Source organism: Diceros bicornis, assembly GCF_020826845.1.
Source record: "Diceros bicornis minor isolate mBicDic1 chromosome 37 unlocalized genomic scaffold, mDicBic1.mat.cur SUPER_37_unloc_1, whole genome shotgun sequence".
NCBI lineage: Eukaryota > Metazoa > Chordata > Mammalia > Perissodactyla > Rhinocerotidae > Diceros > Diceros bicornis.
This window is the reverse complement of record NW_026690914.1, coordinates 2501-27596: the sequence shown is the minus strand read 5'-3', so window position 1 is coordinate 27596 and position 25096 is coordinate 2501.

Genomic DNA, 25096 nt, shown 5'->3' with positions numbered 1-25096 from the left:
AGGGCAGCAGGGCTGATGCCACTTTTCCTCGAGGTTACTGATCTAGCCCAGGGCTTTCTATACCATTTTCCTCAAAGCTGGAATAAAGGGATGTCTGTAATAAGGGCTTTAGAGAGAAAAATGTAAAAGACTGAAAGGACTGAGCCCAGATGTCTCTAAAATGACTAACATCGGAGCAGATGTGCATAGCTCAAGGAATATGGACTGTGACGTTGGATGAAATAGGGAAAGAGAGATCAAATGGTTGAGGGAGTTGTGGAAGGCAAACAGCCATGTGTCCCCACACTTGGGTTCACCCTCCCATCTGATCAGCAGAGGAAGCTGACACTAATAGGAAACGTCCTGTAAGATTTCCATAGGAGCTGCCATGGCCCTAAGATCCTGAAGGGGAGGGGCAGGTAATGGGCCCTTTGAGAGGAGAACTTCAAAAGGAATTGGATCCCTCTCAGAACTGGACATGCCCCCAATCCAGATCAAGGAAGGTGTGAGCAAGCAAGAGGAGAGGATGGAGCAAATGTGCATGGAGCTCACAGTGAAGGTCAAGTGGATCTAGACCCCATTACCTTAGAGGTGTCCATGTGTGCTTTATTAATCCTGGCCTCATAGGTATCCATCGATACATCTATCCATCCATCCATCATGCATCCACCCACGATCCATCCATCCACCATTCATTCATCCATTCATTTATCCCTCATCCATCCATCCAACTGTAAACCACACATCCACCCACCCACCCATCCATCCATTCACCCATCCACTCACTATCCTTGCATCAACTACCCTATCATCCATCCATTCTTCATCCATCCAGCCAGCATCCATCCGACCATTCATTTAGTTGAGGAACATGGGATGAAAATTATGATGATTATGTGTCCAGATCTTCTTTTGTCCTGACACCGTTGAAGGCCTGAGGTCCTCTAACCATTACTATTGCCAAACCGTTTCCCCTGAAATCAAGTACAGTTTCATTCTGATGATGAGCACACATTGCATGATATTCCCCAGGTTTTGGGTGTGACTAACCACCCGGATCTGGTTTCCCAGCACCAGCTCCCACCTCACTCCTGGGTCTGCTGGGACTCACTTTCCTTGAGAGGCTGAGGACAACTCTCAGGACTGAATGAGATCAGTCTTTTCAGGGGTAGGGGAGAGGGAAGACCTAGACACTGGCATTTAAGAAGGAAAAGGCAAAAACACGGGAACTTGGGTCCTCAGGCCCAGGTGGACAAGACTGAGGCCGGCAAGTTGACCAGCTCCCAGAGAGGGACAGTGGGCATAGAGAGGCAAGTGGGCAGACAGGTGGCAGGAACCTTGTACTGTACAGTTGGGGATGCCTGGAGCCCAGGCCTGATTGTCAGGGATGTCCAGGTCACATAAGTACCAACAAGAGGCACAGAGGGCTCACAAGGAGGTGAGGATGTGTCTTAGAAAGGCTACCTGACTTGGCTATAACTTCACCAGGAGTAAGGAGTTAGCAGAGACCCATTGTGGATGGAAATCTGTCCAAGGCCTCACTGAGTTCCCCTCTCCCCTGCTGGGCAGGAAGATGTCCCGCTCTGCCTGGGAGACACCATCAAAGACACAAGAGAGCAAATTCTGGCCCAAGTCCACCTGGGGTTCTGAACAACAGGACTGAGACCCTAACCCAGTGCAGGTGGCTGACCTGGGACACACACATGCCCACTGCCCAGCCCTCCCAGAGGCTCTCAAATGACCTCCACAGTGTGGGTAGGAATAAACTGGGTCCCTCAGCTCACAGCACGAAGAGCAGACTCAGTCCAGCAGTCACAAGGGACAGCTGCAGTGCTGGGTGGGGGACCCTACACCTGCTCTCTGCTCACCTGTCTGGCCCTTGGCAGACCTGGATACAGGATACTGCCTCTCCCTCATCTTTATAAAGGCCCCTCATTTTGCCATGTAGGTGGTGATTAAATCATTTTGGGGGGGATCCTGTGAATTTATGTTCTTAATTTTGCATAATTAGCCATCATTACTCTTGGGTTTGATTTCTTCTGAGAAAGCTTATCTGGAAGGGAGAATGTTATCAGAATGGGAAGCAGTACACCTCTGCATTAATAGCTAGCAAGATAAAGCAATGGCTTCCTTGTATGTACCTCCCTACTCCCATGGTCCTTGCTGCCCCAGCCCCAGGGATTGTGGACCAGCCCCCGTCACTCCATGCTCCCCTGAGAGAGCTGGTCCTAGTCCAGGAGCCAGCTCCAGCCTTGGAGCTGATGTCGCCACCCCGCCCTTTCCTACCAGACCTCTTGAACTACAAGCAAAGTGTCCATACAGCCTGTTCTAAATGCCCCCACCAGGATGCCCATGGCTTCCATTGCAGCCCCCTCACCCCTTGCAGGATGAATTGATCACCTTTCCCTCAAATGTACCCTGGCTCCTGTGTTCTGTATTCCCATCAGTGCCCCCAGTGATCCTGGGAGACCACATTGACCTTCATGTCTGCTACCCATACCACCAGGTCTGCTGACCCCACACACGCCCCTAATCCACCTCCTCCCTCTAATACTGCTGCCCTTCCCTCGTTCCAGACTTGTGAGTACTGGGGTGACTGCACTGACTGATACACCCTGAGTGGTCTCTGCTTTCCCTGCCCCTCGTTCCTCCTCCATTCTGTTCCCAGAACTTTCTACCAAATGCAAATGGCATCATCTTGCTCCTGTGCATGTGTGGGTGCATTTGTGTGTTTGTGTGCATGTGGGTATGCCTGTCTACACATGTCTCTCTGTGCATGTGTCTATTTGTATGCATGTGTACACGTGTATATATGTCTTTTTTGCCCACACATATCCGTGTGTATGTGCGTAGACGCATGTGTGCATGTGTGTCTTCTGAGTGTGTGCATGTGCAGAGTTGTGTGTGTCTCTGTGTGTGCATATTGTGCTGTATATGTGTCTGTGCATGAGTGCATATGTATGTGTGTGTGCCAGTGCCTGGCAGGGGGAAGGCTCCAGAACATTCCCACTGCTACCAAGTTCTTGCTCCAAGGGGTGGGTAAATCCACCTTTACCAGGCCCCATAACCTTCTGTGAACCCTCCAGCCACAACCATGCTGTTCCCCTGCTGGGGTGCATCACGCATATGGTAACCACAAAGCTCAGGGCTCTCTTTTTTAAAATGTCTTCCAGCTGCTCCTGAGGAGGGTCAGCCATCCTGTTGTGTCCCCCTTTCATGGCTCCTCACACACCAATGACTCCGTCCACGACTGCTGTTGGCAGGAAGGAATTTTGCATTCTGTGTGCACTGCCCCACCCAGAGGCCCTTGGAATTACTCATGTCAGAGAGATGGATCCTCACTGATTCTCTAACAACACTGCATGCAATGCACTTCCCGTCCAGTCAAGGGCCAGAACCTGTGAATATGTTAGGTTTCAAGGCAAAGATACATGAAGGTGCACATGGATTAAGGGGGTTGGTCAGCTCACCTTGAGATGGGAGCCATCCTCTATTGTCCAGGTGGGCCCAGAGTAATCATATTTCTTACCAGTGGAAGAGGGAGGCAGGAGGGTCAGAGGAGAGAAGACGTGAGGACGGAGGCAGAGTCAGAGTGATGTGATGTGAGGAGGACTCTGCTGGACACTACTGGCCTTAAAGTTGAAGGAGGAGCCCAGGAGCTAAGGGATGCAGTGACCCCTAGAGGCTGGAAAAGGTGAGAAAATGGATCCTCCCCAGAGCCTCCAGAGGGAACCCGCATGAATTAGAAAAACAACACTGGTCTGTTGAAATCGGTGATTTGAGCAGCACCACTTCAGCTGAGTCAAGAAGGCGTCCCGTTGTCCAGCAGACAAGGAGGCAGGGCTTGTCTGCACAGAAAAGGTACAGGAGGTGTGTCTATGTGAAGATACCTGGCCCAGCCCCTGCAGGACCAGGGGCAGGAGTTGTTCTCCAGTCTTCAAGTGGGCGTTTCAATGGGTTGTGATTCAGCCTGAGGTGGAGAGCACTGCCCCTGGGCATGAGAGTGGCCTGTGTGAGTGTGTGTGAGTGTGTGTAAGTTTCTTAGGACTGTTGTAACAAATCACCACAATGGTGGTGGTTTAAAATAACAGAAACATTCTCTCACGGTTCTGAGACCAGGTGTCTGAAATCAAGGTATTGTCAGGGAGCTAACAGAGTGCAGATCCCAATGAATGATAATTCTGGCCTCAGCCCCGTGTCTGAAGGCCCAGGCTGGCCTACTGACTGTGCTCTTCCTAGGGTGGGGCTGGGATGTCCCACGGCCCCCTGCTTCCAGCACATTCTCCAGGCCAATTGTCCAGATATTTGTGAATTCTGTGAACTACAGGATCATCTGCTTGTAGTTTATTTCTGCTTAAATTAGCTACAGCTTCCTCTGGTATTTGTAGTCAATTACCCTCATTGGTCCAGATGCTTATAAAGAAAAAATTCACCCCTGTGACCCTTGCACCCTGAGGTCAATGACAAAACTAGCTTCCCGGTGTCCTTGGACTGGGTCTGCCAGACAGTAGGACAATGAAACGTACAGCTTGTGAAGGGAAACAGAAAACTCCTGGAAGTTGCATTGAGAGCCTACAAAACTTGTGTGATCCAAAGAATCGTGACACTCATGCCACACACACTCTGGGAAAAGAGTGTGTGTGCAATAGGAACAACCCTGCTACTTGTTCTAAAACTGATCAAATGTCGGAAAGCACTTAGTGAAGACTAACTAACTGCTCTAAGATTTCTGATGGATTTTTCTTTATAGTTTCAATCTCTTTTGTGAAAAAATTCCTGATTTCATCAAATTGTCTGTTTTCTTATATTTCATTGAGTTTTTTTATGACAGCTATTTTGAATTCTCTGTCATTAAGATTATATATTTCTGTGCTTTCAGGGTTGATTTCTGGGTGCTTGTCGTTTTCCTTTTTGTCTGGAGATTTAATATATTTCTTGGAAATCTTTTCATGTGAGTACATGTGGATCTACCTTATTTTTTTAATTGCTCTATAATATTCCATAGCATAGAATTACTATAATAGTTTTAGTGTAAAACTGTCATAGAAATAGTGATATTTTTGAAATTTAATTTTCTTTTTTTTATAATATTTTCTTTTTTTTAATAACGTTTGAGTGTGGGTTTTTTTGTTTGTTTCCTTGAAGTTGGGATTTTCTTTTTCTTTCTTTGTTATGGTTGGTTTCAAGGAGGAACATGAACCTTCTTTGGTCATCTTCAGCCAGGTGTCTTCATTAATTTACTCGCACCTTTGCATAATCTACTTCCAAAGAAATTATGTTGTATTTGGCAGCATTTGGGAACTGTTTTATTGAAGAGATTATGAAATGTAGATTAATTTGTACTATTGTAAGCCGTCACTTGTATACTTGTATGACTGTTTTGGGAAAGTCTTTTTTTCTTTTTGTGAGGATGATCAGCCGTGAGCTAACATCCATTCCAATCCTCCTCTTTTTGCTGAGGAAGACTGGCCCTGAGCTAACATCCATGCCCAACTTCCTCCACTTTATGTGGGACGCCGCCACAGCAGGGACTGAGAAGTGGTGCCTCAGTGTGCACCCGGGATCCGAACCCAGGTCGCCAGCAGCAGAGCACATGCACTTAACCACTATGCCGCAGTGCCGGCCGTGGGATAGTCTTCACTGTACCTATACTTGTGCATTTAGATTTTTGAACTTTAAAATTATACCAATTTTGATTGTTACAGTGTCCTTTCAAACATAAACATCAATTTTAAGCAGTTTCTATGAGAAAGGAAGCAGATACCATCCTTACTGGGACTAAGCACTGGTACGAATTGATTTAACTTGCATGAAAAGTTGATGATTGTATCTAACGTACCATTATTGCTACTAACATTGTTACTACTACACTTACAACCCTGATGATGATACTAGTAGTATAGTAACAAAAATATTTATTAAGTATTTATGTGTTAAGCACTTAGCATAGTGCTATCTCATATATCTAAATAGGCATTTTTACAACATCATCATTTACTTTCTCATTATTGATATTACACAATAATAGTCATGAATAGTCACACCATGGTATAGGCAAAAGTTTAGAAACAAGCATTTGATTTACAGAAAGGAAGGTTTCCCATTCCTTTGGAGCTTCTTTAACCCTTCTTGAAGGAAGACAAATGCATCCTCTTGTGGGTATCACCAGTACTGCTTCGACTGGCTGACATACTTAGCTGTGTGACTTTGGGATATTAATAAATGTCTTTCAGCCTGTTTCCTTACAGTAGAATGGAGACAATATTGTTTACCTTGTAAGAATGTTAGGGTGAAATGAGAAAATATACATAAAGTGCCTGAGACATTTTAGGCATTTAAAGTGAGCAACTTGAATTTTACCCATATATAGCAATGATTGTCAACTGGGTTGGAGGAGAGGACATGTTCTCCTATATAAGCCTATCAGAATTTCTTTTATTTTTTTATTTTGTATTTTTTTGGTGAGGAAGACCGGCCATGAGCTAACATCCTTTGCCAACCTTCCTCTCTTTTTTTTTTGCTTGAGGAAAATTGGCCCTGAGCTAAATCTGTGCCCATCGTCCTCTATTTTGTATGTGGAATGCTGCCACAGCATGGCTTGATGAGTGGTGTGTAGGTCTGTGCCCGGGATCTGAACCAGCAAACCTGGGGCCACTGCAGCAGAGTATGCAAACCACTACACCACTAGTCATCAGAATTTTTGAGTGAGGCCTTTTTAAAATCATATATGATCTCCCCCAAATGGACATTCTTTTCTCCTCTTTTTCTTTCCTCCCCCTCTCAACTCTTGAACTATGGCTATGTCAAACCACTTTTCCTGATGAAAGACTTTTATGTTGGGATAGAGTGCAAGAAAGCTTGAGAACTTTTGATAAAAGTAGTAGTTTCCAACTTCCCTGTATCAGATCACTTGGGGATCTTTATCTAAGCAGATTCCCTGGCTGAACTACCTAACAGAAGTTCTCAATCTCTAGTATGCATGCACAAGAAGTGCAACTTCCTTTGGATTACAGATAGTGAAAGGGAGAAGGGAGGGGGAGAGAGGAGAGAGATGAGTTTTGTGTTTAAGAATGAAGAATCCAGTTGACTTTCTGTACATTTTTAAGGGTCACGTTCTGCTTTACTATGTCTCCTTGTAACTAACTACTCGCATTTATGCATTGTGAAAGATTGGATCTGTGAGGAAAAAAATCAAAGGGACTGACGCCCTGTTAAGGGAAATGCTCCTGACTAATAATGCCAAAAACCACTCTCCTAAACAACTCCAAGAAGGTATAGTAGATTTATACTACTTTTTCCCCTTTAGTAGTACAAAGAGATGTTAGGCTTATTGAAATCTTAAAATCATGCAGAATTCCCCTGGGGATATAATAATGTTTTTGTGAATATAATTTTAATAATTCTCTTTGAGTTTAAGGAGTTTTAACCATTTATTTCTGATATGCTTGTATCTGTTACCTCATAGGTCCTACGTTATATCACTAAACAGGTTCTGTGAAAGGTCGATAGAAAGAAATCAGAAATAAGTGCCATGGAATAGAGCAACGGACTTGCGGTTACTGGATAGTGTTCTAGATCACCACTGTCAAATAGAAATAAGACGCAAGACACACATATAATTTTAAAATATAATTTGAAACTTTCTATAGCCACATTCAAGTAAAAAGAAAGGCAAAATTAATTTTAATAATTATTTCATTTAACCCAATATATCTAATATATTATTTCATCAGGTGCTCGATATAAAAAACGATTAATGAGATATTTTACTGTTGTTCCATACTAACTCTTAGGAATCCAGTGTATATTTTTTACTTACTGCACATCTCATTTTGGACTAGCTACATTTCAAGTGGTCAACAGCCAGATGTGGTTAGTATCTGTTCTATCGAAGAGCACAGGATTGATATTATTCAATAACAGCAATCTGCTGAGTGGTTATAACCTATAAAGGGGGCCACCCTTATAGGTATCAACAAATTCCAATCTTTCAAATGAATGTGACTACCAAAGGCAATACTTGGGTATATTTTCATATTTCAATCCATTTTTAAAATCTTTCTGAAGCACCAAGGAAATGACCCTTGTCTTTGGGTCACTAATGTGATTTTTTAAATGAGATATGTTTTGTTCTTTGTGAAATAACTACACCTAAATGAATTTTTCTTAAGGTCCTTATTTTAAGTATGGCCAAAACTATGGCTAGGATTGAAAGTTTTCCGTTTAGAGCAACATTGTTTTCTTGATTTGTTTGGCCTGTAGTCTGATAGAACAATGTTACTTCTGATTTGGCAAGCTGTATAGAATTTAGATTATGACTGCTAAGTTTCCCCTTTAGCATTTTCAGCTGTCCCAGTAAGACATATGGAAACGATACAAATTCTAGAACGTTTGACTCTACTCTCTGCCAGTGAACTTATACCATATGCAGAAGTATTAACATCCAATATGAACCAGCTATTGAATTCAGGGGTTCTCTGGAGAATGCTTCAAACAGTCAATAAACTATGGATGGTTCTTAATACTGTGATGCCTAGAAGGTAATTTCAGTGTATTGTTACACGTAATAGATAAGTGTATAGCAGTGATTATATACAATAACCTAAACTTAATGGTTAAAAAAAGTTGTTGAGTGTTTAACAATACAAATCCCCTCTGAAGACTACTAATTAAAGAGTCATTATAACTTTCAGAAAAAGCATAAATTTGATCTTAAGAAACAGAGAGAAACTATAAAGTATTTCCAACTTGAGAAACTTCTTTAAAAGTGAGTTCTCCTCTATAGGCATCTGTCATTTGTGGCTAGTTGTGATTTAGATCACTGTTGTGTCTTGCATCATTGTGGTGGCTCCAAATTTTGCTGCACATTAAAATCACCTGGAGAGCTGTTAAAACTCTTGATCCCCAATTGTAACCCATGCCAATTAAATCAGAATGTCTGCGGTTGGGAGTCAGGCATTAGTATTTTTTTTTAAGATTCCCCAGTTGATTCCATTATGCAGCAATGTTTAGAGAACACTTGATTAATTATTTCTTCTTTAGTCAAATGGGTCTCTGCTGGTCCATAGATTGCATCAGAAACACCTGGTCAGCTCTGAAAAACAGGATACTGGGCTGGCCTTCCCTGCGATATCAGATGTTCAATCAAGTAATTTCAATGTGAAAAATAAAAGCATACACTTAAAAAATACTGTAAGAATTTTCGTATTTTTAAACAAGGCAGTTTTGTAGTCTTCTAAGATTAAATACAGCGGTCCTGTGTTCTTTTGTTTTGTTTTATTTTAAACTCTTTTAGTTTAAACTATTTTAGTTTAAACTGTTTTAGTTTAAACTATTTTAAACTGAGGCTTTGGAATATTTGATGTGAGTAGGAAACCTCTAGGAGTTCAAAAAAGGTTGAAATAAATGGTTTCTAAGTAAATGCAGCACACATTCTTTGATCAGTTTTCAAAGGCTGGTCAAAACCTGCTGTGTTTAAATAACAACATGCTGTTTTTCATCACATTCGTTGATGATGTAAACAAAATGTGTAACTATATTAGTAAATGTTAATATTCATGTATTTTAAGTTAAGGTTACAAAATTTGTCACAATGTGATTTTTTTATTCAAGTGAAAACAGATGTGTGCAGCTATTTTGAATATTGGTTCATAAACACTCATATTCTTTATCAAATGAACTTGTAGTTTTTTGTGTTTTCTTTCACTACTGTTCACCTGAAAGGAGCAGTTCAAGGGACTGGAATCCAGGACTGTCTGGCTCCAGAGCCTACGTGTATCCATTTCTGTTAACGCCACACACATCAAATGGCCATACAAGGCTAGAGTCGTTGAGAGCCTTAGGAATTGAGTGGAGGAAAATCAAAAATCATAGTAGTTTCCCTGGAGCAGTTACTTAAACAATTTGATATTTAAAAAAATTGTAAAAGCAGAATAAAAATTTGAAGATATTTTTAAGTATTGATAAATTATCCTTCATTCCACTGTTTTAACAGTATGTTACATTTTTTATACTTTCCCTCCATCTTTGCTTATGCATATATATTTTCACATAATAGAATTCATAATACCCAGTAGGGAGTCTGCTTTCTTTCATTTAACTTTATATGAAATTTTTTTGCAAGTTGTTTACTTTTGATAATTATTTTATTGGCTTCCTAATGATCAAACTGATGTATCATAACCGTATAGGGTGCTATTACTAGACCGGGAGGTTGATGACTTTTTTCAGGATTACAATAGGCAATGTTATCAATTTAGGTGTTTTTACATTTTCTTTCTTTTGGATTACTCTTTTAGGATAAATTTTTGAGCCTGAGATTACTAAATTAAAAGGTAGAATTTATTTTTAGCACTGTACATTTTGCAATTGGGGAAGATGCATTAAAACTGAAAGGGAAGCAAACAAATCCACTCTCCTCCCGCTGCTCCTCCTGCAGCAAACCTCTCCCCAACCTAGTTGCTCAAACTTGAGAAACTGTCTCACGTTTTACTTTTTTGAGACACTAGTAACGAAGCCAAGCTTAGGCTATTCAGAAAGTGACAATATCACCATTTGGAGAGATCACGATTAACTCCCTACCTTCGAGGAAGCTGAAGTGTACTTCGTGGCAAAGAATAACAACCCTGTTTTAGGAGGGACAGAAGGCGGATGAGCCTTGATGGAGCAGAAGTGACCGGGGCAGGAGCGCTCTAGAGCATTGCTCTGGTTGAACTCGCTATCCGGGGAAGCGTGGAACATCCTGAGGTTCTGCGGCCAGTCGTCAACCAGCCTTCTCGCCTGGCTGGGCTCAGGCGTCTGGCAGTTCCCGCCTCCGTCTGTGCGACACCTGGGCCGCCGTGAAGTTCAGAAACGTGAGCTCAGCGGCACTGACGGACGCTCTGGGAAGAACCCGGCAAGGCTTCAAAGGGTTTCCTTTCTGTTGGTCTACAGACCTGAAGAATGAGACTGTGAGTTTCCAAGGAAACGGATGCACAGGTTAAGTCGCCGGTTTCAAAATCTCAAAAGGGAGAAGACTATTCCTTTAAACCCTGCGGTCTGCTCCTGTCCTTCTCTCTTCAAGCATTCACCTCCAGGCCACGAAATACTTTGCGTTAGTTTTTATTGCGGAGGCTTCCCTCAGGGGCCAGGGTTCTCGCCCCCTAACCTCACGCCGGGATTGGTTTCTTGGTTTCTGCTCTGGCGGGTGATTGGGTGCTGGGAGTCGAGGGGGCGGGAGGCAGGAATTCGTCTGCAGGAGCGCTTGCGCGGCCTGGAGAGAGCGGAAGAGGGAGCGGGTGAGGCGCCGGAGTCCGTGCTCGGCCAGGGAGGGGCAGCCCGGTGAGGACGCTAGAGGTTTGGGGCCTCTCCTCTCTGCCAGGCTCCGCAGTGTGTGCTCGCAGATACCATTTCCTTTTCTCCCGGGACTCGGAGCCCAGGCAGCGCTGCCTCGGTTTTCCTCAGAACAGGCCAGCCTGCCTCTCCTGGGGCGGCGCTCAGCCTGCCCGATGAGAGCCTTCTGCTCTCCCCTGGTCGCCATGCGGGCCATCGGTGTGACTGTGTCCCCGGGCCTCGGGGTTCTGAACACGCAGAGGCCAGAGGGAGCCTGTCCCGACCCCCGGGGAGAGGCCCCGGGCCCCCTCGGCCCCCCGGTGACTCGTGGCGGCGGGGACGATGGCGGGAGGCGGATCGGGGGCTCATCCTTTATCCCCTGGGGGATTGCGACGACTGCGGGCGGGATGGATTTCTAGGCTGTATCTGAGGAACTAGCCAGCGTTGCCTTATTGGCTGGCGTGAAGGGGTTAGAGTCCACCAAATCTCTACTCAAGAGTTGCACAGATAGAATCACAGAATATTAGAACTGGGAAATACCTCAGAATAGTGGTTCTTAGCTGGTTTTGGAATACATAGGCTAGGGGTCAGGGTATAATTGGCTTCATAAGTTGTTGAATTGCTCTTTTAACCATCCCTCCATCCTCAGGTCGAATTTTCCGTTTTTTTCCACTATTGCAAGGAAGCCCTCAGTTGATAACAGTGCATATCAGTCTCCCCTCTGTTTTCAGTTATTTTATTAGGATATAGTTCTGGGAATGAGAAATCCACAGACTTTCTCTTCAGAGAAACGCAGTCATGTACCAAGACTTCTGCACGCATTAGCAAGAGATCACAGTCTCTGACTTCCATCTCTGGATCCTAGATTAAGCATAGGTGGTTTAGAAGAGGTGGGGATTAAAGTAGATCACCTCCTCTGTGTCAAATACTGGAGTTTAGGCACGTTCTATCCATTACCTTACTTAATTCTTAACTCAATGCCTGGCTAATTTTCGTCAAAACTCGATCAGGTGGATAATCTTATCTCCATTGCACAGATGAAGAAACAGACTGAGGTTCAGTGATTCACACAGTGGGACTCACACTTAAGCTTGCTTTACTCCAAAGCCCGTCTTCTTTTCATTATACCCTTCTGAACTTTAAATCAGAATTATCAAGCACCTACTGTGTGCCAAGGCATTTTCTCCCTTACAACAGTTTTTCAATTAGAGATTATTACAGATAAGGATCTTAGTCTAGAGAAGTGAAGACATGATCAAGGAAACACATCTGAGTTGTGGGAACCTGATCTAGAACTCGTACTTCTACCTCCTGGTCCACAGCTTTGGCAGAGTAGGGATACAAATCTGGATTTGTCAGATTCTGAGACATGTTCTCAACCACTGTGATGCTTAAGACTAGGAAATTCTTTTTCTTGCATTTGTTTTGTTTATACATTTAGGCATCCCCTTTTTATTTCTAGACTTCTGTCCTAGTCTAGTTGGGTATCTGGTTTTCTTTGAATGGCATTGTTTCAGTCTTGATTTTCGTTTCTGCTGCAGTTAGGAATCTAAGTAAACAAGAAAGCATGACTTTTCAATATGGTCTGAATGTACAGTTGGTGGGGTGAAGATGAACTTTCCTTGTAAAGCTTGTCCATCATAGCTTGCTATAATGAATTCTGCAATTATTTTTCAGCAGTTAAGTCTTCATTAAGATAAAGATGCTGATAATTCATGAAGTATACTGAATCTGTGACTACATTCATTTTCTCAGATAGTAAATGGATTGAAAATATTTGCTGGGTTCATGGAAGAACACGTAACCTTTCGAAAAATAATCCTGATCGCTATAAACTGTATATGGTTAGGAGGCAAAGGAAAATATTCTGAAAACTATTCTCAGCTCATTTGGCACTTCTATTTACTTTACAGAATTACTACCTTCTACAAAATATTTACTGTCTTTTACACAGAATACTATATTTCTCACCATATTTTTTGAGATCTTTCAATCATATAGACAATCGATAGACAAATGAGTAAGCCAACTTTCCAGATTTGTTCAATCTTAATATTTTGCCATATTTACTTTATACCTTGTTTGCAAGTGATATTACTAGTATGCTGAATTTATTCTTTTTCTTTCCTAGACGTGTTGTTATACTTTTGTTACATATGTATGTATCCATAAACAATATAGAGCATTACTTTACCTGTTTTTAAACTTTGTACAATGATATGATACTGTACCTATATTTGTTAAGTGTTTTTAGTTGCTTAACATTATTTTTAAGAAGTAGCCTTATAGATTGTTTATCAATTTAAATTGCTGTGTAGTATTCCATTGTATGAATATACCAGAATTTTTTAATCCATTTTCCTTTTGACAAACATTTAAGTTGTTTACATTCTTTTGCAATTTTAAACAATGCTGCTATGAACTTTCTTATACATGTTTCCTTATGTTCCTGTGGGAACGGTTTTGGATATATACATAGGACTGGACTTCCTGGTGTTGGGTATCTTCAACTTTGCTAGAAATTGTTAATTTCTGTCCAAAGTGGTTGTAGCGATTTACACTCCCCCTAGCAGTATCCTCCATTAAGTTTTCATCCAACATATTAGTGTGCTCTAGTTTTACAGAAATCACGGTGCTTGCATCATTAAGGTACAAATTGTTCATTTCTTTTATGCCTACATGCTTTTAAGTCCAACATAATTTTAGAGAGAAAGATAAAGAAATAAGGTCTAGATTGAACTAAATACTAATTCTCCCTTCTGCTATTGCTATGTTCCCTCAAGTACAACCTTACTTCTTGTTATGTTTGTACTTGTAATGGAGACAGACCCTAATGAAGTAAATTGTTTACTGATTTTTTTTAATTGTTTTTGTGTCAATAGATTGTCCGAGGATTAAAAAGTAAGCAGCATTGTTTGTTGGAGAGCCCTACAGAAAGTGGGAAAAGCTTAGTCTTACTTTGTGCTGCTTTAGCATGGCAACAGGCTCTTCTTCGTGGTAAGTATTTGGTTGATATATTCAGGTTGATTATTGGGACTTGAAAAAAATATAATAAAGTACTTTTTATCCAGAATGATTCATTTAAAGAAATAGCAGTAACTAAGAATATACTTTTGGTCTTTCTTTTAATCCTCCCTGCTTGATATTTTAATAAGTCTCAATATAAACGAATACTCAAGTGATTGTGCCTTTACTACATTATTAATCTTTGCCTATTATCTTTTTGTAAATTATGCAAATTGATGATAACCTCTCTATAAATGTCTCTGACATCATAAGTGTTTCTCTCCTGTCCTAATTTGATGCTACAGACAGAGTGACCAACTTGTCCAGATTTGCCAGGTACTTTTCCAGGTTTAGGACTGAAAATCTTACAGCCTGGGAAACCTCCCAATCCTGGGCAAATTCGAGTGGTTGCTCACTGTAGCTGCAGAGGATGATTAATGGTTTTTGAATTAGAATTATTATAAATAGAGGTTCTTTCACTTTTAGGGAAGCCAGCGGATGAAATCTTAAGCAAAAAAGCTGAAGTACCGTTGTCATGTCGTTGTACGTACCACTCAAAGAATTTTACAAACGATGGCAAGGAAATGAGGAATTGCACCTCATTTCAACAGTCCAAGTACACCACCTTCTGAAAGAAATGGCACTTCATCAACTTGTCAAGGTAGGTTATATTTTTGCCTGGGTCTGTTTGTATCTGTAATAGGAACCTTCATTACTGTTGTTATGAGACCTAATTTGATAAATTTGATGAGCATAATTGGTTAGGTACCTCCATCTAATTTCTCTGGAATTATTTTTAGATAACACAAGAGTGGTCAGAAATCCTTGGACTACTTTATTCTTGGCTTGGCTTTTAATTGATTTGGACATTTTGCTAGCTTAAATCATTTTTTGAAGCAGGCAAGGCAAAATAAATGATATTCAGAAATTGATGTTATTTGTAGGCAGGATTGTTAATTATAGGTTAGAATTTTAGAAAACATTGATTTGTATTGTAAGACAAAATCTAGTTAGCCTCATTCATTCTTGATAACTTTGCATAAACTTCTGAAGCCAGTATCCTGCATGAGGATGAAATATGTTTTAGGTATGATCCTTGACTAGTTCTAATTAGGTTTATTTAAGAGAAATATATTAAGAATAACATAAGACTATTCATTTTTAAAAAAATATTTCTCTGGCTTTGACTATATGGAAAAGATTGATCATTATTTGTCTAAGCCAGAAACCTAGGAGACATCCTGTACACATTGCTCTACCTTATATCTCCGTGCAAATCTTTATCTCCATTGACAACTCCCTGGTCCAAACTACCATCTCTTGTTTAGAGCATGCAATAACTTCTTTTCCTGCTTTCACTCATGCCATTCTTTAACTAATCACTGGCAGGGAGAAAAGAGGCGGCTATGGCTGACTTAAGTCTCAACAGTATCCACTTCCTAAAATCAAGAATGGAGTCATCTTCCTCTAAAGCACATGACTATGTGTGGAGGAGGGTGGCTGCAGGACCCCAAGTGTGATTCTGTTAGGAGTGAGGAAGAGGAGATGGAATAGTTACTGGAGAGGTGACCAATAGTGTTTTCTACACTGTTTTGACCCTTAGCCCTTTTGACTTTCTTTCCATTCCTTCAAAGGGTCATGCTTTCTTCTGCCTCACAGACTTTGCTTATGTTAGTGTCTCTTCTGAGGAAAGTTACATCTTCAGCTTGTTATCCTCCTCTTCCATTAGGTGTCGCTTAAATGTCGCTTCCTTGAGGGAGCCATACTGACCTTTCCGTTAGATCAGATTTGGTTTCCCTGTTATTTTGTGTCATCTCACTGTGTTTGTCTCCTTGACAGCACTTGTCTGTGAAGTTTTTGTTATCCATGTGTCTGTGTGCATCTTTTATTAATCTCTGCTTCCTCTAGCAGACTGTGTTCTCCATGAGGTCAGGAACCATGTCAGTTTGCTCACCATTGTAACCATGGAACCTAGCAGAGTGCTTGGCATATAGCAGGTTCTAGATAAATATTTGTTGTGTGAATGAATGGAGTTGATTTTGAGCTAATTATAAGAACTCTGGTTTACAATATTTATATACAACCTGTATGATTTTTAGAAAAGCTTTATTGAAATATACTTGAGAAAACAAACTGCGTTTATTTAAATGGTATGCTTTGATAAGTTATGACCTCCACCATAAGGTGTACCTCTATGAAACTTTCAGTCAGTGTCAAGATAGTGAACATATCCATTACCTTCAAAAGTTTTCTCATGCACCTTTGTTATCCCTCCTCCCCACCCCTCTGTGACTTACTCTCTCCAAAGAACCACTGATTTGCTTTCTATCACTATAGATTAGTTTGCATTTTTGAGAGTTTATATAAATGGAATCAGACAATTTGTACACTGATTTTGTCTAGCTTCTGTCACTTAACATAATTCTTTTGAAATTCACCCATGTTGTGTGTATCAATAGTTTGTTCCTTTGTGTTGCTGAGTAATGTTCTGTTCTGTGGATATACTACAAATTGTTTATCCAGTCAGGTGTTGATGTATATGTGAGTTGTTTCTAGTTTTGGACTATTACAAATAAAGCTGCTATGAACATTTGTATGTAAGTCTTTGTTATGGACATGTGCTTTCCTTTTTATGGGCAAATACCTAAGAGTGGAGTGAGTGGATCACTTATGTTTAACTCTTTAAGGAACTTCCAAACTGTTTCCCAAAATGTTTATACATTATACCATTTTACATTCCCACCAGCAGTGTCCAAGAGTTCCCATATCTCTACATCTTTGCTTACACTTGGTATGGTCAGTCTTGTCAGACATTCTAATAGGCATGTAGTGTTGTATCTCATTGTGGTTTTAATCAGCATTTCCATGATAACTTATGATGTTGAGCGTCTTTTCATGTGCTTATTAGCCATCTGTATATCTTCTCTGATAAAATGTCTGTTCGAATCTTTTGCCTTTTTTGTTTCTTATTGTTAAGTTTTGAGAGTTCTTTATATATTTTGAATACAAGTGTTTTTCTCAAAAAAAAATATAGTTTTAGGTTTTACCATTAGGTCTAAAATCCATTTCGAGTTATTTTTGGTATATGGTGTGAGGTATGGATCCAAGTTCATTTATTTTGCCTATGGATATCTCATTGTTCAGCACCATTTATTGAAACGGCTATGTTTTATCCACTGCATTGCCTTTGTGCCTTGGTAAAAAATCAGTTGTCGATATATACACAACTTGCATTTTAACATCATTGTGAGTTAGGGCTGTTTAGAATAATCTCTTGAAGCATCAGATGCGTTAAATCAGGGTTGTATTCCTTATATTTTTAAGCAAATTCTTTAACAAGATATAAGCTAAATGGAGAAAAGCATACAAATCCTAAGTGTATAGCTTGATGAATTTTCACAAAGTTAACACACTCGTGTATCTACCACCTAGATAAAAATAGGACATTCCCAACACCCTACAGCCCCTTCTCATGCTCTTTTCTAGTCACTGTCCTTTCTCTGCACAGGTATTTGCTCTCCTCCTTTCTGTCACCATTGATGAGTTTTGCCTCTTTATAGAAATGGAGTGATATCTGTACTCTTGAGTCTGCATACTTTTGCTTAACATTGTATTTTGGGGATACATTTGTGTTGTTGCATATAGTAGTAGTTCTTGTTGTGGTATATTATTTCCTTCTATGAACATATCACAGTTTATTAATCCGTTCTGCAGTTATTAGACATTTGGATGGTTTCTCCTTTAGGCTTCTAATGCTTCTATGAACATTCTTGTTCATTCTTTTGCAAATAGGTAAGTATTTTCTGTTGGATATATCCCTAGGAATGGCATTGCTTGTCATAGTGTATGGATATGTTCAGCTATAGTAGAGACTGCCAACATTTTCCAAAGTGGTTGAACCAGTTTATGCAACCCCTTCGCTACATCCAGTAGTATATGGGAATTACGTTGTTCAGCATTCTTGTTAACACTTGAAAGGTCCAGTCTTCTAAAATTTTAGGCATTCTGGTGCATGGATGGTGTTCTCGTGAGTTTGAATTGGTATTTCTGTGGTGACTAATGAGGTTGAGAATCTTTATATATGTTTATTGGTCATTTGAATATTCCTTTTAGTGAATTGTCTATACAGATTGCCCATATTTCCATTGGGTTGTTTCTTACTGATTTCTATGAGTTTTTTTTTTTTTAATATCTTCTGGCTATGTCTTGTTTCTTTATAACTTTCTATTTTAAAGACTTAACCCTTCCAATAAGCTTCCTGCAAATGTCCCTGCTATAGAGAACAGGAAGATAAGCCTTTTGGTATATGCAAATAATATGATTTTTTTTTAATGAATTGGGGTAAATCTCATTTGGCACATGGCAGTTCAGTTTTTCTAAAACTAAATTATTGTTTTTGGTAGACGTTCCCTGGCCTTTAATGGGCCCATGAAAATTTGCCCCTTGATTTATTTGGGACAGGGTTTCTCAAAAGTGGCACTATTAAAATTTGAATGGGATAATTCTATGTTGTGGCAGCTGTCCTGTGCACTGTGGGATGCTTAGCAGCATCTCCCAGGCCTCAACCCACTAGAGACCAGTAGTACCTACCCCCCACTTTGTGACAACCAAAAATGTTTCCAGAAGTTTCTGAATGTCCCTGGGGTGGGAGGTGGGAGTGCTAAAATTGCCCTGGTCGAGAACCACAGATCTAGATTTGTTTGTGGGTATTTTACCAGTTTGCCAGGAAATTACAGAGCTCAAAATTACTTGTGTTTTCTAAAATACATATGGAAATACAAAGGACTAAGAATAACCAACATATATTTTAAGCAGCAGGTCAAGGTGAGAAGACTTGATCTATGAGATATCCTGATTTATTGTATATAAAGCTATAGTAACCAAAGCACTTTGGTATTAGCACAGTGTTAGACTAGTGGAAAACAGTAGAGAACCCAAATCCAGTTCCACGTGTATCCAGAAACTTGATTTCTTTTAATAGAAGTGCTCTTACAGAGCAGAGGGCAAAGGAGGGGCGTTTCTTTAAGTGGTCCTGGGACTATTAGATATCAGTATGGAAAAAATTCAAATTGGAACCCTACTTTACTCCGTACACAAAAAGCCATTCCAGGTAGATTAAAGACCTAGGCATAAAAGGCAAAACTATTAAGATGTTAGAATATAGTGGTTTTCAAACGATGTTCTTAAGCGTCTTAGAAAAATCATGGCTTATAGTGGGAAGGGGACAGTGGATCAGGGAAGTTCTAGGTCTTGCGTACTCTTTTGGAAATTTTAAACGCTATTTCTTAAAAAAACTGTAGTCCTCCTCAGAAAAGGCTTGAAAACTCGTGCTGTGTGGCATAGATAGCCTTCTGTGTTTGTGCAGACTCAAACTTGTTTTTTTTTTGAAAATAGTATTGGACTTGCTTATAGGGCTTTCTCCCCTACTAGTCTGTAAATCCTTCAAGGCCAGGGACTGGTTTTTTTTCATTGTTTTTCCATGGGGTCTGGAATTGTATGGACTCAATAAAATAAATGCTTGTTAAATGAATTCAAGCACTGGGAGTGTAGGGAATGTATAGAGAAGAGCAGAGAGGAAGGAAGGTAGTTTGAAGAACACTCTCATTTACAGAAAGGGAGAGAGAAAGCACTGTATTGGAATAGTTAAGAACCGTGTTACAGACGTTAAGGAAAAAGCAAATGCATTTATTCTGTTGCAAGAATACAGAGTGTTATGTTTGGCTGTATACCTAGAGGTTATGCTTATGGATTTTAGAATCAGACAGCAGGAGTCAGTCATATCTAGGCTCTGCCTCTTACTAGCTAAACAATATTGGGCATGAACTTGACTTCCTTAAAACCTAGTATTCACACTTATAAAATGGGAATAATATTATTCGGTGATTTAAGAGGTCATTGATGACCTTAGAGCTTTCCGGATTGTGGGATTAAAAGCTAGATTATAGGAGCTTGATTCTACTATATTGTTAAGCCTAAAGAACATTGAGAATCTCAGTAGGAAACAAACATTGAGACGCTGCAAAGAACGATTTTTATAGAAATGAAATACATTTTCTTGAGAGAATCTTACAGTTATATTTTTTAAGCCACGTTATTGAGAGTGGTCTACAAAAGCATAAAGCTACAATTGGACTTTCCTGTTGAAAGTATATTTCTCAAAATGTTTGCTATATCTTTGTTAAGGTAAACTGAGTGGTAAAGTGCTTTTAAACATGTTGAGCATTTCATGTTTTAAAGTATATTATGAAATTTTTAGAAATAAATCATACATCTTGATTCCAATTTTTTTATAGAAAAAATTCCTGGAGCAACCCCTGATAGCCTAGCCGTTAAAGTTTGGCATGCTCCGCTTCAGCGTCCCAGGTTCAGTTCCCAGGCACGAGCCACACCACTCGTCTCTCATTGACTATGCTGTGGCGGTGGCTCATGTAGAAGAACTAGAAGGACTTACACGTAGACTATAGAACTATGTACTGGGGCTTTGGGAAGGAAGAAAAAAGAGAGGCAGATTGGCAACAGATGTTAGCTCAGGGCAAATCTTTCCAAGCAGGGAAAGAAAAAGAAAAAGAAAAATTGCCTAAGTGTAAGTTATTTATACTCATTTTTTATGACTTCTTATATAAGACTCTCCTGAAAAAAACTATACTGGCTACAAAGCTATCTGCTGATAAACAGGTATCCATATGGAGAGTTGCAAATGGTGATTTTCAAGTAGGGAAGAATTCAACCCTTATAAACTACACAGCAGGTAAACAGAATTTGTTGGCAGTGAAATATTCCCGTTAGTTCTAGTAGAACAAGGTAGCCAAGCATCAATCAAGATTTCACTGGTGCTTGTAGAGAGTAGTTGGGTCATGTCACAGACGTAAATTGTAAATTATTGTAACTTCATTTTATATAGTTACTCATTACAAAGGAGTTTATTATTATACTAGATTATTGAGGCCTACATCATTAAAATGAAACTGCATGGTGCTTTCTTATATAAGAGGAATTTGACAGTAAACTATTTACCTAAGGCATATACTGATAGTATAGCTACTTTGTACTTTTCATTCTTCTGTTGTTTTGATCTAATAATGGCATTTTGGGGGGTCAAAATACCTTTTTTTAGAAACCTTGATACAACCATATGCTGTCTTCAAAATCTTACTTCAAATAATGCAATAGAGGCAAGTTGGAAGTAAAAGCATGGAATACATAAACAAAATAAAATGGGAATTATGATGCCAGTTATCAATGGAATGCCCCTGTGTAACAACATCAGAGTGTTGGCCTCTATTGTCTGTTCTGCAATAATGGAGCTGCACCCAGTAGACATTTCTCTTTTGCACCTGGCAGGGGTTAAGCTTTGTCAGAAAAGGTTTAGAACAAAGGGCCTTCCTTCCTAATTCCAGGGTGCTTCCATTCTTTTCTTTTTCTTTCTCCTGCAGTACAACCAACAGTGGCACAATTCAGGGGTGTCTACCGGGACTCACCCACAGTGGGTGATCCACAGTGGATTCAGTGGATCCCCTTGCATGGCTTAATAAGGAGAATGAGTGGCACCCCTGCAATTGGAATCCCAGTAAATCCAGTTGGCATCCCAGCCTCAGCCTACCTGCCCCTGGGAGGGGATAGGGCTTTCCTGTTTGCCAGTCCCAGCCTGCTGTTCCCTACCTGCTGAGCTCTGCCCTGACCAGGGACCGGTACTTGCCTTGGGAAACATGACAATCTTCTTCACCATCCCTGTGCTGCAATCATTCCTTCTCCAACAAGGCCTGAAGGCAGCCTTGGTGAGGGGGTCCTCTCGCAAATTTGTTTCTTTCTTAACTACTCTACTGTAATTCTGGGCTATTCTCTATAGTTCCCTTTAAAGGTTTATGGTTAATTGTTCGTTATATAAGCTGTCCCTGCTCAATGTATTGGTTGGATTCCGTGTCCTGAGTGAACACTGATTCTTATCATTTTATATTATTTTATAGGGTGTTAGTGCTAAGGGGAAAAATGAAAGGAGAACAAGTTGGATAGGGAGTGTCAGGACAAGAGGATAGTTTATATTTTAAATGACATGGTCGATACAGCCTCTCCAAGATGACATTTGAACACAGAATTAAAGATGGTGAAGAAGATGAGGCAAGAAATCATCATGTGGAAGAGGATTCCAAGTGGAGGGAACATAGAGTGCAAGTCTACAGATGGGAGAGTGCCTGGCATGTACCAGGAGCGTAATGGAGTGCAGAGGTACAGGGGATGACTGGCCAAAGATGATGTCAGAGGGAGTGTGGGACCAACTGTATGAGGCTTGAGGTCCAGCATAAGGACTTGAACTTTCCCCCTGAGAGAAATGGAGATCCCCTGGAGAGATTTCACAATGTCAGGGTGTGACATCTGGTTTTAAAGGGTCACTGCAATTGGTGCATTGGGGATAGATTGTGGGTCAAATATAGAGGCAGAGAAACCAGTTAGAAGGATACAGCGATAATCCAGGCCAGAACAATGGTGCAATGTGGTCCACCCAGCCATCAGGGGGTAACAGGGCGTGGACTTACATACCCACCGCAAGCAAAGAAAAAACTAGTCAAAATACGTGATATGATTATTTCGCTAATGATCAGTCTACATATGCAGTGGGTGAAAGTCCACAAGGCCAGAGAAAAGCAACCTTCGTGTAAAGAAAAATTCTAAGGAACTGTAAGTCACACCACCTGCAACAACCACAGATTCTAGAATTGTTTGAGATGCCAAGACAATGAGGAGGGAATAATCTTTTCATCAAGTAGTGCTGGGACAGGTGGATATCCACATGTGAAAGAATAAAGGTGAACCCCTACCTCACACCGTATACAAAAATGTTACATCTTCTTACCATCAAACATGTAAATGTAAGACCTAAAACTATAAAACTCTTGGAAGAAAACATGGCCCTGGATTAGGCAATGTTTTTGTAATTATGGCACCCAACACAAAAGCAACCAAAGGGAAAACAGATCAATTCAACTTCATCAAAAGTAGAACTTGAGTGCGTTGAAAGACACGATCAAGAAAGTGAGAAGACGACTCACAAAAGGGGAGGATATGTTTACAGTCTTTACATATCTGATAAGGTTCTACTATTGAGAATATATAATACGTTCTCCCCTCTCAACAATAAAATACAAATAGCACAATGAAAAATGGGCAATGCATTTGGATAGGCATTTCTTAGAAATATATGCCTGCCTGGTGCTGTCCCTGCCTGAGGCTGCACTTCCTGTGCTGGCCATCAGGTGGCAGCCTCCTGTGTCAGTGGTGCCCACTGAGCTTTGCTGGAGCAACTGGAGAAAGGAGTCGTGCAGAAGTCATGCTGACCCTCTGCCTGCCTCAGGACCCACTTGCACTTCCTATTACTAGTGTTCCTCTTCACCATCTGAGTGGGGCAAAAGCAGGAAGGAGTGATCCATGATGCCCCTATTTGTTCATTCAGCAGCTATGTGCCAAGCCCTCACCCTGGGCAAGGAGCCCTGGTGGGCCCAAGGGTGGTGCTGAAATCTACCCAGTGGTCCCTGCCCACCAGGAGCTCAGTCTGGAGGCAGATGGACAAAAGCACAAAATCAGAGACACGTGAGAGAGAAGAGCATGAACTGGAATGAAAATAAAGAGTGTCCTGCAGGGAGGGCTGGGGTCTCACTGGGTAGGAGGGTCTGAAAGGCCTGACTGAGGTGACATTTGCTGTGAGCAGGATGACATGAGAAGGTCATTGTGCACAAAGCACACCTCAGGGTCTTCCAGGAGTGATGGCTGTCTCAGGCACTGTGCCAGCCCCAGCCCACATATCCAGCACATTCAGCCTCTGCGATGGAGGGGCCTTGCTCAGTGGGGATGAGGGAGAGAGCCCTGGTGACCTCGGAGAGGCACTGCCATTGGATCCTCTGTTTCCTCACCTGTGAAGTGGGGTGGCAGCCGACCTTTCATGGTGGTGTCAGACAAGTTCGTTGAGGCTGCACCTGGAGTGCCCTGCACCTTCTCAGAGCTCAACAGCTACTAGCTCTAAAGAAGAGGAATCACGGGACGAGAGATGGGGCTGGGTCCTGGATCCCCACCTGACTGCCGTGGGACGAGATGGGGTGGAGAAAGGCATTCCAGAGGAATAGCGGAGTCAGAGCGAGTAGGGCATGCCTGGTGGGAGATTAGAGTGGGCAGAGGCGAAGGGCCCCAGGGGGCTCTCAGTGGGGTGACATCAGCAGGAACAGCTCATGGTGATGAGCACTTACAGGGGCCTCTGTTCTCCTCTTGAGCTATCTCCTTGAATCCTCCCCACAACTCCTTGGGGGAGGAGCAATTATTGTCTTCATTTCATTGATGAGGAAACTGAGGCTCAAAGAGACTTGCCCCCTCTGTGCCCTGCAGAGTGGCAGAGCCGGGATTTGAACCCAGTGGCTCTTAGACCCCATGGGGCCTGCCTGAGAAGGGCTACCCCATGCTGAGGGAGGGACCTCTTTTCCCTAAAGTTCTGAGAACTTTTGGTCCTGATGCCCAGAGAGACCTCACTCTGCGGGGGGATAGGCTTGTCCTTGGTACTGGGAGAGCCCACAGCACTCACGGCTGGCCCTTCCCCGGCCACCATACCCAGCCAAAGGCAGACGGAGTGGCCCTGTCCCTTTAGTTCAGTGATGGCTGGAGGCCAGAAGGGTGCAGGCCCCAGGGAGGCCAGGACCCCTGAGCTCGAGGAGGCCGCTGTGCAGGACAGTGGTTTGGAGGATTAGGATTAAGGTTAGGGTAAGGGTTCGGTTTCGGGTTGGGGTCCGGGTCCGGGTCCGGGGTCCGGGTGCGGTTCCAGGTC